The sequence below is a fragment of the Ranitomeya variabilis genome, chromosome 4 (assembly GCF_051348905.1).
Source record: "Ranitomeya variabilis isolate aRanVar5 chromosome 4, aRanVar5.hap1, whole genome shotgun sequence".
NCBI classification, from domain to species: domain Eukaryota; kingdom Metazoa; phylum Chordata; class Amphibia; order Anura; family Dendrobatidae; genus Ranitomeya; species Ranitomeya variabilis.
Window position 1 is genome coordinate 640995370 of NC_135235.1, and position 13041 is coordinate 641008410.

Below are 13041 nucleotides of genomic sequence, written 5' to 3' on the forward strand. Positions count from 1 at the left end.
CATTATTCTTCAATGGAGTATGTAAAAGAAGAGGTTGGACAACGAAATGACATCACAATTCTTTTTTTTGTTACATAGTAACATAGTTAGCAAGGCCGAAAAAAGACATTTGTCCATCCAGTTCAGCCTATATTCCGTCAGAATAAATCCCGAGATCTACGTCCTTCCTAAGATCCTAATCAGTGTAAGACAAAATATTGTTACGCTCCAGGAAGACATCCAGGCCTCTCTTGAACCCTACGACTGAGTTCGCCATCACCACCTCCTCAGACAAGGAATTCCAGATTCTAACTGCCCTAACAGTAAAGAATCCTCTTCTATGTTGGTGGAAAAACTTTCTCTCATCCAGACGCAGAGAATGCCCCTTGTGACCGTCACCTTCCTTGGTATAAACAAATCCTCGGAGAGATATTTGCATTGTCCCCTTATATACTTATACATGGTTATTAGATCGCCCCTCAGTCATCTTTTTTCTAGACTAAATAATCTTCATTTTGCTAATCTCTGGGTATTGTAGTTCCTCCATCCCCTTTATTAATTTTGTTGCCCTCCTTTGTACTCACTCTAGTTCCATTATATCCTTCCTGAGCACCGGTGCCCAAAACTGTACACAGTACTCCATATGCGGTCTAACCAGGGATTTGTACAGAGGCAGTATAATGCTCCCATCATGTGTGTCCAGACCTCTTTTAATGCACCCCGTGATCCTGTTTGCCTTGGCAGCTGTTAAAATGATAGATTTTTATTTAGCCTACAAAAATGCATACAAATCTGCATGAAAAACTAATCAAATCCGCGCAGAGTTTTACCTGCGTTTTCTGCCAAGAGATGCAGAATCTGCGCAGAAAATTCCACAGGCAAATCAGCAACGTGTGAACTTACCCTTAGAATGCGCCGACACTGCAGGCGGCTACATACTCACTGATGAACCCCTGGCCACCAAAGACGCTGAGTAAGAAGATCATTGGTGGCTTTATTACTAGGATGTCCAGCCAAGACCGAATTGTGATGTTCACTAAGGACTCTTAGATCAAGACTCACAGGAACAGTTTACCTAATGGACAGGCAGCAGGGGTGTCCCCCTGAGTATCAACAACCTCTCTTTCAAGATTGGAGCATGTAGAAGCTATAACCACCCCTTTTTGTAGAATAGGTATCGGTTCACAATTATTTTCTCCCCCAGGAAAACATAGAGATAAGGCATCTGCCTTAATGTTTTTGTTCCCTGGCCTATATATGGCAAAAAAAAGTTAAACCTGGTGAAGAACAATACCCGTCTTGCCTGTCAAGGAGTTAGGCATTTCTCTGATTCTAAATATACAAGATTCTTATGATCCGTGATCACCATAACCATATTAACTGCTCCCTCTAAAAATTATGCCATTCTTCAAAAGCCCACTTGATTGCCAAAAGTTCCCTGTTACCAATGTCATAATTTTTCTCTGCAGATGAGTTTTTTAAAAACAAATATGCACATGGACACCATTTACCAGGAGACGCACTCTGCAACATCACAGCACGCACTCCCATCTCAGACACGTCAACCTCGACGATAAAAGGCGGAGAGACGTTGGGCTGTATGAGGATCGCTGTCCCCTTCCTAGTCATATCTGTCAGAGGTTTGGCTACTACCGAAAAGTTTTTGATTAACTTATGGTAGTAGGTGGCGAAACCTAAAAACCTTTGTAGCACCTTCAAATCCTCAGGACGATCCCAACCCAGTATAGCCTGGACTTTCGCCAGATCCATGCAAAAACCGGTAGATGAAAACATATCCTAATTAAGGGATCTCCTCACCTGAGAACACACATTTTTCTGGTTTGACAAATAATTTATTGTCTCTGAGTATATGTGTGTAGTATGTTATATATTTTTAAATGATTTCAACACTCCAATTAATATGAATTATAGAGATATTGATATTGGTTTCAATCAGTTTATTATATAATATGCAGTATATCTGTGTATAGCAGAAGGTCATTGAAACTTGTTCAACCACATGTCAATTGTTCAGATGGTCATCTAACAAAGGAATGTAAAGGTACCGTCACACTCAGCGATGCTGCAGCGATATAGACAACGATGCCGATCGCTGCAGCGTCGCTGTTTCGTCGTTGTGTGGTCGCTGGAGAGCTGTCACACAGACAGCTCTCCAGCGATCAACGATGCCGAAGTCCCCGGGTAACCAGGGTAAACATCGGGTTACTAAGCGCAGGGCCGCGCTTAGTAACCCGATATTTACCCTGGTTACCAGTGTAAATGTAAAAAAACCCAAACACTACATACTTACATTCCGGTGCCTGTCGCGTCCGCTTCCCTGCACTGTGTGAGCGCCGGCCCTAAAGCACAGCGGTGACGTCACCGCTGTGCTTTGCCTTACGGCCGGCACTGACACATTCAGTGCAGGAAGCTCTGAGCAGCAGCGCGGACGCCGGGGGACGTGACAGACATCAGAAGGTGAGTATGTACTGTTTTTTTTTTACTTTTACAATGGTCCGTAGAGTGAAAATGCAGTAGTTATAGTTATGGTCTGAGATTTATGAGATAAATTGGTTGCTATAAATTTGCAACCTGACAACATATGTAGTACATACCATGTCACTACTATAGTTTGGGTCTGGCATCTGGGACTACTAATGGTATCGAAAACAAAGGAATTGAATTCCTGGTCACCAGGTGTACAAGGAACTACAATTCTGCTCCTTTTACCATAATAAAGGCCTGTTACAGCCCCATTCATAGTGGTTGGCCAGTAGTGCTACTGTCCCTCCACTATGGCTGTTCTCACAAAAGTTATTAGAAAAAAATATAAAAAAAGAACCAACTCTTCTACAAAGCGGCCCTGCGCTTAGTAACCCGATATTTACCCTGGTTACCATTGTAAAACATTGCTGGCATCGTTGCTTTTGCTGTCAAACACAACGATACACGCCGATCTGACGACCAAATAAAGTTCTAGACTTTCAGCAAGACCAGCGATATCACAGCAGGATCCAGATCGCTGCTGCGTGTCAAACACAACGATATAGCTATCCAGGACGCTGCAACGTCACGGATCGCTATCGTTATCGTTGTAAAGTCGCTCAGTGTGACAGTACCTTAACCCCTTTCTGACATTGGACATACTATCCCGTCGTGGTGGGGTGGGCCCGTATGACCACCGACGGGACAGTACGTCCAGCGCGATCGGCCGCGCTCACGGGGGGACCGCGGCAAATCGCGGCCGGGTGTCAGCTGACTATCGCAGCTGACATCCGGCACTATGCGCCAGGAGCGGTCACGGATCGCCCCCGCCACATTTAACCCCGGCACACCGCGATCAAACATGATCGCGGTGTGCCGGCGGTACAGGGAAGCATCGCGCAGGGAGGGGGCTCCCTGCGGGCTTCCCTGAGACCCCCGGAGCAACGCGATGTGATCACATTGCTCCGAGGGTCTCCTACCTCCTTCCTCGCTGCAGGTCCCGGATCCAAGATGGCCGCGGCATCCGGGTCCTGCAGGGAGGGAGGTGGCTTACCGAGTGCCTGCTCAGTGCTGTGTTGCAGATCGGTGATCTGACAGAGTGCTATGCAAACTGTCAGATCATCGATCTGTGATGTCCCCCCGGGACAAAGTAAAAAAGTTAAAAAAAAAATTTCCACATGTGTAAAAAAAAAAAAAAAAAAAATCCTAAATAAAGAAAAAAATATATATATTATTCCCATAAATACATTTCTTTATCTAAATAAAAAACAAACAAACAATAAAAGTACACATATTTAGTATCGCCGCGTCCGTAATGACCCCACCTATAAAACTATATCACTAGTTAACCCCTTCAGTGAACACCATAGGGAAAAAAAAAATGAAGCAAAAAATAACGCTTTATTATCATACCACCGAACAAAAAGTGGAATAACACGCGATCAAAAATACGGATATAAATAACCATGTTACCGCTGAAAACGTCATCTTGTCCCGCAAAAAAAGAGCCATCAGACAGCATCATCAAAGAAAAAATAAAAAAGTTATAGTCCTCAGAATAAAGCGATGCCAAAATAATTATTTATTCTATAAAATAGTTTTTATCGTATAAAAGCGCCAAATCATAAAAAAAATGATATAAATGAGGTATCGCTGTAATCGTACTGACCCAAAGAATAAAACTGCTTTATCCATTTTACCAAACGTGGAACGGTATAAACGCCTCCCCCAAAAGAAATTCATGAATAGCTGGTTTTTGGTCATTCTGCCTCACAAAAATCGGAATAAAAAGCGATCAAAAACTGTCACATGTCCGAAAATGTTACCAATAAAAACGTCAACTCGTCCCGCAAAAAACAAGACCTCACATGACTCTGTGGACCAAAATATGGAAAAATTATAGGTCTCAAAATGTGGAGACGCAAAAACTTTTTTGCTATAAAAAGCGTCTTTTAGTGTGTGACAGCTTTCAATCATAAAAATCCGCAATAAAAAATGCTATAAAAGTAAATCAAACCCCCCTTCATCACCCCCTTAGTTAGGTAAAAATAATAAAAATAAAAAAATGTATTTATTTCCATTTTCCCATTAGGGTTAGGGCTAGGGTTAGGGTTAGGGCTAGGGTTAGGGTTGGGGTTAGAGCTAAAGTTAGGGTTAGGGTTTGGATTACATTTACAGTTGGGATTAGGGTTAGGATTAGAGTTAGGGGTGTGTCAGGGTTAGGGGTGTGGTTAGCGTTACCGTTGGGATTAGGGTTAGAGATGTGTTTGAGTTAGGGTTTCAGTTAGAATTGGGGGTTTCCACTGTTTAGGCACATCAGGGGCTCTCCAAACGCGACATGGCGTCCGATCTCAATTCCAGCCAATTCTGCATTGAAAAAGTAAAACAGTGCTCCTTCCCTTCCGAGCTTTCCCGTGCGCCCAAACAGGGGTTTACCCCAACATATGGGGCATCAGCGTACTCGGGACAAATTGGATAACAACTTTTGGGGTCCAATTTCTCTTGTTACCCTTGGGAAAATATAAATTTGGTGGGCTAAAAATCATTTTTGTGGGAAAAAAATATTTTTTATTTTCACGGCTCTGTGTTATAAACTGTAGTGAAACACTTGGGGGTTCAAAGTTCTCACAACACATCTAGATAAGTTCCTTGGGAGGTCTAGTTTCCTGTTCAAATAATTTTTATTATAACTTTGAAATTTAATATTAGCATGTGGAAATAATCATATAGTCAGCTCGCAAGGGAATAGGGGTAAGGAGAGGGAGGGAGGGAGGGGGGATGGGTTTGGGGAAAGGTAACCTGTGATCATACTTATTCAAATAATTTTATTATATCTTTGAAATTTAATATTAGCATGTGGAGTCAGCTCACAAGGGAATAGGGGAAGGAGAGGGTAAGGTAAGAACAACATTGTGAACACGCTGTCCATTTTAAACAAAATTTGATAATGATTAACAATTGTTTAACAGATTAACATATAGTAACATATAATAGCATATAATAATAGCATATAGCATATAATAAATCATAATATCCTCACAGGTATGTAGAAGCCATCATCTTTCCTTTAATGCGATAGGTTGGAGTTTACCTCGACCCATTTCTTCCATTTCCTATCATGTTTCGTATAGTAATTATTTGCTATTGCGAAGTTTTCTTCGTATGTCTTGTGTAAGTTAATTCGGTCTATAATTTCAGTAAAAGCCGGTAAAATCGGATTCTTCCAATGGAAAGCTATGATTTGTTTGACCACAAGGCAGATATGGATGATAAGGGATCTCACATTTGTGTCTATTTTTTCCCAGTTCAGGGACAACAAGGCCATTGCAGGGGTAACTATAATATTACCTGTTAATAATTTGTTAATTAATTTTATGGCTTGCCTCCATAAGGGTTTTACCCGGGGGCATGACCAAAACACATGTAGCAAACTTCCACGCTCTCCACATTCACTCCAGCATAATGGAGATCCTCCTGACGGCAGATGAGAAAGGCGAGCCGGAGTATAGTACCATCTTGTTATTAATTTATAGTAGGCCTCTTTCAGTGTCATGCAGATGTTTGATGCATAAGTAAAGTGGATTGCATTTTCCCACTGTTCTGGAGTGAACGTTACATTCAGATCCCCTTCCCATTTTATCATATGAGCTAACTTATTAAATTGTGTACAAGATAAGAGAAAAACGCTGCACTCACTGTTAGTCGGTAGTCTTCTTTATTGCAACATACAATTATGCATCTTCACGGCACGGGGGAGTGTTGGTGGAAAAGGACATGTGAGGCGGGACGACGGCCGTTTCGCGCTAGGTGATTGCGCTTCTACGGGTGAGACCCGTAGAAGCGCAATCACCTAGCGCGAAACGGCCGTCGTCCCGCCTCACATGTCCTTTTCCACCAACACTCCCCCGTGCCGTGAAGATGCATAATTGTATGTTGCAATAAAGAAGACTACCGACTAACAGTGAGTGCAGCGTTTTTCTCTTATCTTGTACTCAGGACTTGTTACTGTTTTCTCACGCTAGCACCGCTGTTTTGAAACGTCTATGGGTATGTAACCTGCAAAGAAACTCCGAAGCTGAGTTGTGCCACTTCACTTTTTTCTATTTATTGTATCGCACCTTATTAAATTGTGTGTCATTGTTAAACCACCGATATATTTGCTTGTTACTCCAAAATAAATTGTGTGTGTTTTTTTTTAGTAAATTAATAGTTGCTTCAGATATTTTTGGTTTGTTTGTAATGAATTTTTGAGCTTGGTCCTTTAGTACCATGTAAGGGAAAAAGGCTGAGGAGGGTATTTTAAATTTTTGTTTAATAGAGCTGAAGGTGAGAAATTTAACCCCATCATGGATATCATTTAATTTTTGAATCCCATTGTCTCTCCATATGGGGGAGGGGTTAATATTTTGGGTAAGCATGATAATCTCTATAGGGGTATTTTGAGGAGGACTTTCCTGTTGGAGCCTCTCTTTCGTTTGGACAATTTATTCCAGGCATATATAATGGGAGAAAAGATAGGGTGATGGGCGTAGGCCTTATAAGGTCTGTTGAGAATATGGTCAAAAACCAATTCTTTGGGAGATTTCCTATGGTTAAGTTCAATTTCAAGGTCAAGCCAATTCGGAGGATCTTCTTTCATGAACCAATACTGGCTTTGTTTTATTAAATTCGATAGATATAAAGCTGTAATGTTTGGTAAGCCTATGCCCCCAAATTCCTTGCATTTATATAGAATGTTTGTGGAAATGCGGGACCTTTTTTTATTCCAAATAAACGTATTTATTGTTGATTGGAAGCTAGTCAGGTAGGAAGTGTTGATTTTTAGGGGAAGTGTTCTCAGTATATAAGAGATTTTTGGGAGGATAAAAATTTTAGTTGCCAATACTCTGCCCAACCATGAGAGGTCTTTAGTACCGAGGAAACCTAGGTCTTTGTTTATATTTTCCAAGAGTTTGTTCAAGTTTTTCTTCATTAATGTGTCTAAGTTTTTTGAAATGATTGTACCTAGATAGTCTAGGTCTCCTTCCGACCAACTGAATGAAACTATATCTTTTATTTTCTTTGTTTCTAATTCCGTCAAGTAAAATGGCAATATTTTGGATTTATTTTCGTTTATCTTAAAAAAGGTAATAGTTGAAAAAAATGGAAGGTTTTTTTGTAGCTCCGAAACTGATTCATAGGAGTCCGTCAGGGTAAACATCATGTCGTCGGCAAAGAGCCCTATCTTATAATGGCGTGTTCGCGTTTGTAGACCTTTTATGGAATTATTTTGCCTAATCGATTGCGCCAGTGGTTCCATTGATAAAATAAAAAGCAGCGGAGATAAAGGGCACCCTTGTCGTGTACCATTTGAAATGTTAAATGGTGTAGAGGAGTAATTGTTTGCATAAATTTTGGCTGTTTGTTTTGAATAGAGTGCCATTACGCTGTTGATATATTTTTCATTAAACCCAAATTTTTGAAGTACTGATGTTAAATAAAGCCAATTTAATCGGTCAAAAGCCTTTTCGGCGTCTAGAGTAATAATTACAGATGGCACTTTAGAGGAATGAATCAATTTAATTGAGTTGATAAGTCTTCTAGTACCATCTGGCGCTTGACGACCTGTTATAAAACCCATTTGGTCCCCATGAACCAATAACGGCAAATAGGATTTGAGCCTATTTGCAATTAGCTTGGAGTAAATTTTCAGATCTGTATTGATTAAGGAAATTGGCCTGTACTTATTAACAAGGGTTAAGTCCAAATTGTGTTTGGGAATTAAAATAATTGTCGATTCTAACATTTCTGCTGGGAATTTACATGAGGAACTAGCTATATTAAAAAGGTTTTGTAGATGTGGGGAGAGTAATTTGGTGAAGGTTTTATAATATTCGTTTCCGAAACCATCTGGGCCTGGCGATTTAAAGTCCTTGAGTTGGAGGATAGTTTTTTCGATTTCTTCTTGGGATAATGGGGAAGTTAGGTTTTCTAAATCGTCGTGGGTCAATTTTGGAAGGCTAATTGAGGTCAAGAATTTTTCAATATCAGAAATATTGGGAAGTGGGGTGGAGGGTTGGGAATGTAAATTATACAATTTGCTGTAATAATCTGCGAAGGAGTTGGCTATATCTTGGGGATGAGATACCGTTGTACCATTTTTTGTTTGTATTTTGGTGATCCTGTTTACTTGTCTTATCTTTTTTATTCTATTAGTCATGTATCGCGTTGGCTTATTAATTGAGGAATACTGCTTCATTTTGGAAATTTTGACCATGGTGTGGTATGATGAAAAAATGATTTTCTTGAGCTCCTGCCTGAGTTTTAGTAGCTCTGTTTTAATTTGAGTAGATGGGGGGTTTGAATTTAGTTGTTCGCTTTCCTTATCTTTTATTTTATTTTGAATATCCTCAATCTGGATCCTAAACATTCTTTTCCTTTTTGCAGAGATTTGGATCATGATGCCCCTTATGACCGCTTTATGGGCGCACCAATGGGTGAATGGGGTTGTTTCGGTAGGTGAATTCTCTGTGAAATAATTTGTTAGTGATTTTTCTATTATTGATCTATGATCAGGGTTGTGTAATAGGTTAGCGTCACATTTCCATAGTGGATTTTTATTAATCGTGTGGCCAATTTGAATTTCCGCTGAAACTGGGGAGTGGTCCGAGAAGGTTTTCCTTTCTATAGTAATTCTATGGATCTTGGGGAGTGTAAAGATATCTGATAGGATTAAGTCAATTCGTGACGCTGATTGATGAGGGTCAGAGAAATGGGAGAATTCAATTGAAGTGGTGTTTAGGCACCGAAAGATGTCAAATAATTCATTTTGATGTATCCAATTGTCTAAAGTGTGTGGTCTGTATCTATTTGGGTTGGAGGAATCCATATTTGCATTCGGAACCATATTAAAGTCTCCCAACCAAATCATGGCACCTCTCTTGACTGGTATGACTTTTTTATTTACTTTGTTCAGGAAACCTATTTGACCCGTGTTGGGGGCGTACATATTAACGATTGTGCAAATCTGGTTATTCAGAGAACAAACAAGAATATGAAATCTCCCTTTAGCATCTTTGATCTCCTCTAGAAATTCAAATGAGATAGTTCCTTTGATGATGGTGACCACGCCAGCTTTCTTTTTTGTGTTGTCAGACTTGTAGATATGTGGGAAGTTTTTATGTGAAAATTTTGGGTTGTCTGTTTGTTTAAATTTGGATTCCTGTATACAAATTATATCGGCATGGCTTTTAATTACCGTATATACTCGAGTATAAGCCGACCCGAGTATAAGCCGACCCCCCTAATTTTGCCACAAAAAACTGGGAAAACTTATTGACTCGAGTATAAGCCTAGGGTGGAAAATGCAGCAGGTACCGGTGAATTTCAAAATTAAAAATAGATACTCCATACCGTTCATTATTGCCCCATAGATGCTCCAAATAAAGCTGTGCCACATATAATGCTCTGCACCATTCATTATGGCCCCATAGATGCTCCATAGAAAGCTGTGCCATATACAATGCTCTGCACCATTGCCCCATAGATACTCCACATAAAGCTGTGCCATATATACAATGCTCTGCACCATTGCCCCATAGATACTCCACATAAAGCTGTGCCATATATACAATGCTCTGCACCATTGCCCCATAGATACTCCACATAAAGCTGTGCCATATATACAATGCTCTGCACCATTGCCCCATAGATACTCCACATAAAGCTGTGCCATATATACAATGCTCTGCACCATTGCCCCATAGATACTCCACATAAAGCTGTGCCATATATACAATGCTCTGCACCGTTGCCCCATAGCTGTGCCATATATATAATGCTCTGCACCGTTGCCCCATAGCTGTGCCATATAGTGCTCTGCACCGTTGCCCCATAGCTGTGCCATATATATAATGCTCTGCACCGTTGCCCCATAGCTGTGCCATATAGTGCTCTGCACCGTTGCCCCATAGCTGTGCCATATAGTGCTCTGCACCGTTGCCCCATAGCTGTGCCATATAGTGCTCTGCACCGTTGCCCCATAGCTGTGCCATATAGTGCTCTGCACCGTTGCCCCATAGCTGTGCCATATAGTGCTCTGCACCGTTGCCCCATAGCTGTGCCATATAGTGCTCTGCACCGTTGCCCCATAGCTGTGCCATATAGTGCTCTGCACCGTTGCCCCATAGCTGTGCCATATAGTGCTCTGCACCATTGCCCCATAGCTGTGCCATATAGTGCTCTGCACCGTTGCCCCATAGATGCTCCACATAAAGCTGTGCTGCTGCTGCTGCAATAAAAAAGAAACACATACTCACCTCTCTTGCTTGCAGCTCCTCGGCGCCATCTTCCCGACGTCTCTCCGCACTGACTGATCAGGCAGAGGGCGGCGCGCACACTATATGCGTCATCGCGCCCTCTGCCTGAACAGTCAGAGCGGAGAGACGCCGGGAAGATGGCGCGGCGCCCGGCGTGTGGAACGAGGACAGGTGAATATGCGATACTTACCTGCTCCCGGCGTCCTGCTCCTTCCCCGGACAGCTGGTCTTCGGTGCCGCAGCTCTTCCTCTGTCAGCGGTCACCGGCACCGCTGATTAGAGAAATGAATAGGCGGCTCCGCCCCTATGGGGGGTGGAGCAGCCTATTCATTTCTCTAATGAGCAGTCCCACGTGACCGCTCAGGGGAAGAGGCTGCGGCACCGAAGACAGTGTGACAGGCAGGGGGAGCGACAGGAACGCCGGAACTAGGTGAGTATATGACAGTGCTCACCCGCCGACCCCACCACCGATCATGACTCGAGTATAAGCCGAGAGGGGCACTTTCAGCCCAAAAATTTGGGCTGAAAATCTCGGCTTATACTCGAGTATATACGGTAGTTCTCTCCAAAGGGTGTGTCTTTTGTGTGGACTATTTAAACCTCTTACGTTGTAAGATAATAATTTTAAACTCATTGTGTATAAGCAAACCTGTGAGGATTAACAAACCTATATACTTTAAATAAAAGTAAAAACAATAAACAGTAAACTGAATTGTCCACTTGAAGTGGTCCACTGCGGTGAACCTGACTTCACCTGTTGGGGGGAAAAGTTTGTGTTACTAGCTCCCAAGCAACACCTTCTTGGTTGTTGAACTTATACCCATGTAACATTAACAAGAACGACCAAAGATAGGTATTAGCTTCTTATCGGGATAGTTTCCCATTTAAGTAAACAATAAACTTGATCAAAAACTCTTCATGTTTTACCATCAGAGTCAAGGCGATCCTTATGTCGTGGTTGAAGAGGAATACTGATGGAGTGCAAGAAGTCTCTGCCTTCTTCTGGAGAATTAAGAACGATAAAGTTGCCTTTGTAGTTGACTATTAACTTGAGTGGAAATCCCCACTTATAGGAGATTTCATTGTCCCTGAGAGGTATGGTAATGCTTTGAAAAGTTTTCCTCCCTTCAATCGTTTCTTTGGAGAGGTCAGCATATATTTTTAGTTTTTCAAATGGCTCAGGGAAATGTTTATTTTCTCTAAAGTAATTTTGGATTCTTTCTTTTGTTTTGAAGAAGTGCACTCTCATGAGTGTGTCTCTGGGTAGGTCTTTAGGGATGGTGGGCGGTTTTCGCAGCCTATGTATTCTGTCAATTTCTAGCTCTTGCTCCGTTAGGGAGGGAATAATTTTCCTGAATAATTTTTTGGTAAATTCCTCCAGTTTGTTTGGGCCTATGGTCTCGGGGATGCCCCTAATTTTAATATTGTTTCTGCGATTTCGATCTTCTAAATCCGCTACCTTGAGCTTCAGCTTGTGCAACTCTTTTGTTATGTCTTTGTTTATTTTAGAGGTTAGATCTGGCCTCTCTTCTATTTTTTTTATTCTGCCCTCAAACCTGTCCATCCTTTTGCTGAGGAGGGACAATGAGTCTTCTAGTAATTTATTTTGTTTATCAAATTTTTCATTCATACTATTTTCGAATTTGTCCATTTTCCCTGTCAATTTAGATATAAGAATCCCCACAGAATTCAGGTCAAATTCCTGGGTATCGTCTATGTTTGGGTTACTTATTTTTTGCTTGGATTTAGCTGGGCTCAAGTTAGGAGAGGTTTCTGAGACCTCGTCAGATGAGTCATGTGGAGTAGTGTATTTTTCGGCTATAACCTCTGGAATTTTCCTCTTTAAAGAGGTAGATGAATCCATCTCTATAATAGTAGTGGGGGAGGATTGTTTTACTTCATTGCGGTTAGAGAGTTTTTCGTGGTCTGATTCTTCCTCATCTTTTAGTGGGGACCTGGACCTATTGGGACTTGTTTTAGTTATAAAGTCTTTTGATGTATTTCGCCCTACCCCTTTAAATTTTTGGGCTTTTTGAGAATTTGATGAGGCCATGTTTGAGAATTGGGGTTTGGCCGAGGATTTGCTCATAATTATCCCCGATCCGTGCTCTAGAGTTCAGATAGTAGTAACTAAGACAGTCACAGAATAGGGTAGGAGGGTTGCCCACACTCTAAATCTCCCAGCAAAGTTGGAGTTATATAGACTGATTTATATGTTGTCGTGGAAGAATTTTAGGGAGGATTAGTCAGAATTCTCTACTGGTAACTCTGAAGTAAGAGA

The 13041-nt window shown here is 41.4% G+C and overlaps 1 long non-coding RNA gene across 1 annotated transcript; it reads left to right on the forward strand.

The window, feature by feature from the left end:
* The first annotated feature begins 5764 nt into the window (after window positions 1-5764).
* Window positions 5765-12293, forward strand: LOC143767422 (uncharacterized). Its single transcript, XR_013213709.1, has 3 exons — window positions 5765-5795; window positions 8890-8957; window positions 11694-12293. It is a non-coding gene; the product is annotated as an uncharacterized LOC143767422 (long non-coding RNA).
* The last annotated feature ends 748 nt before the right edge of the window (window positions 12294-13041 follow it).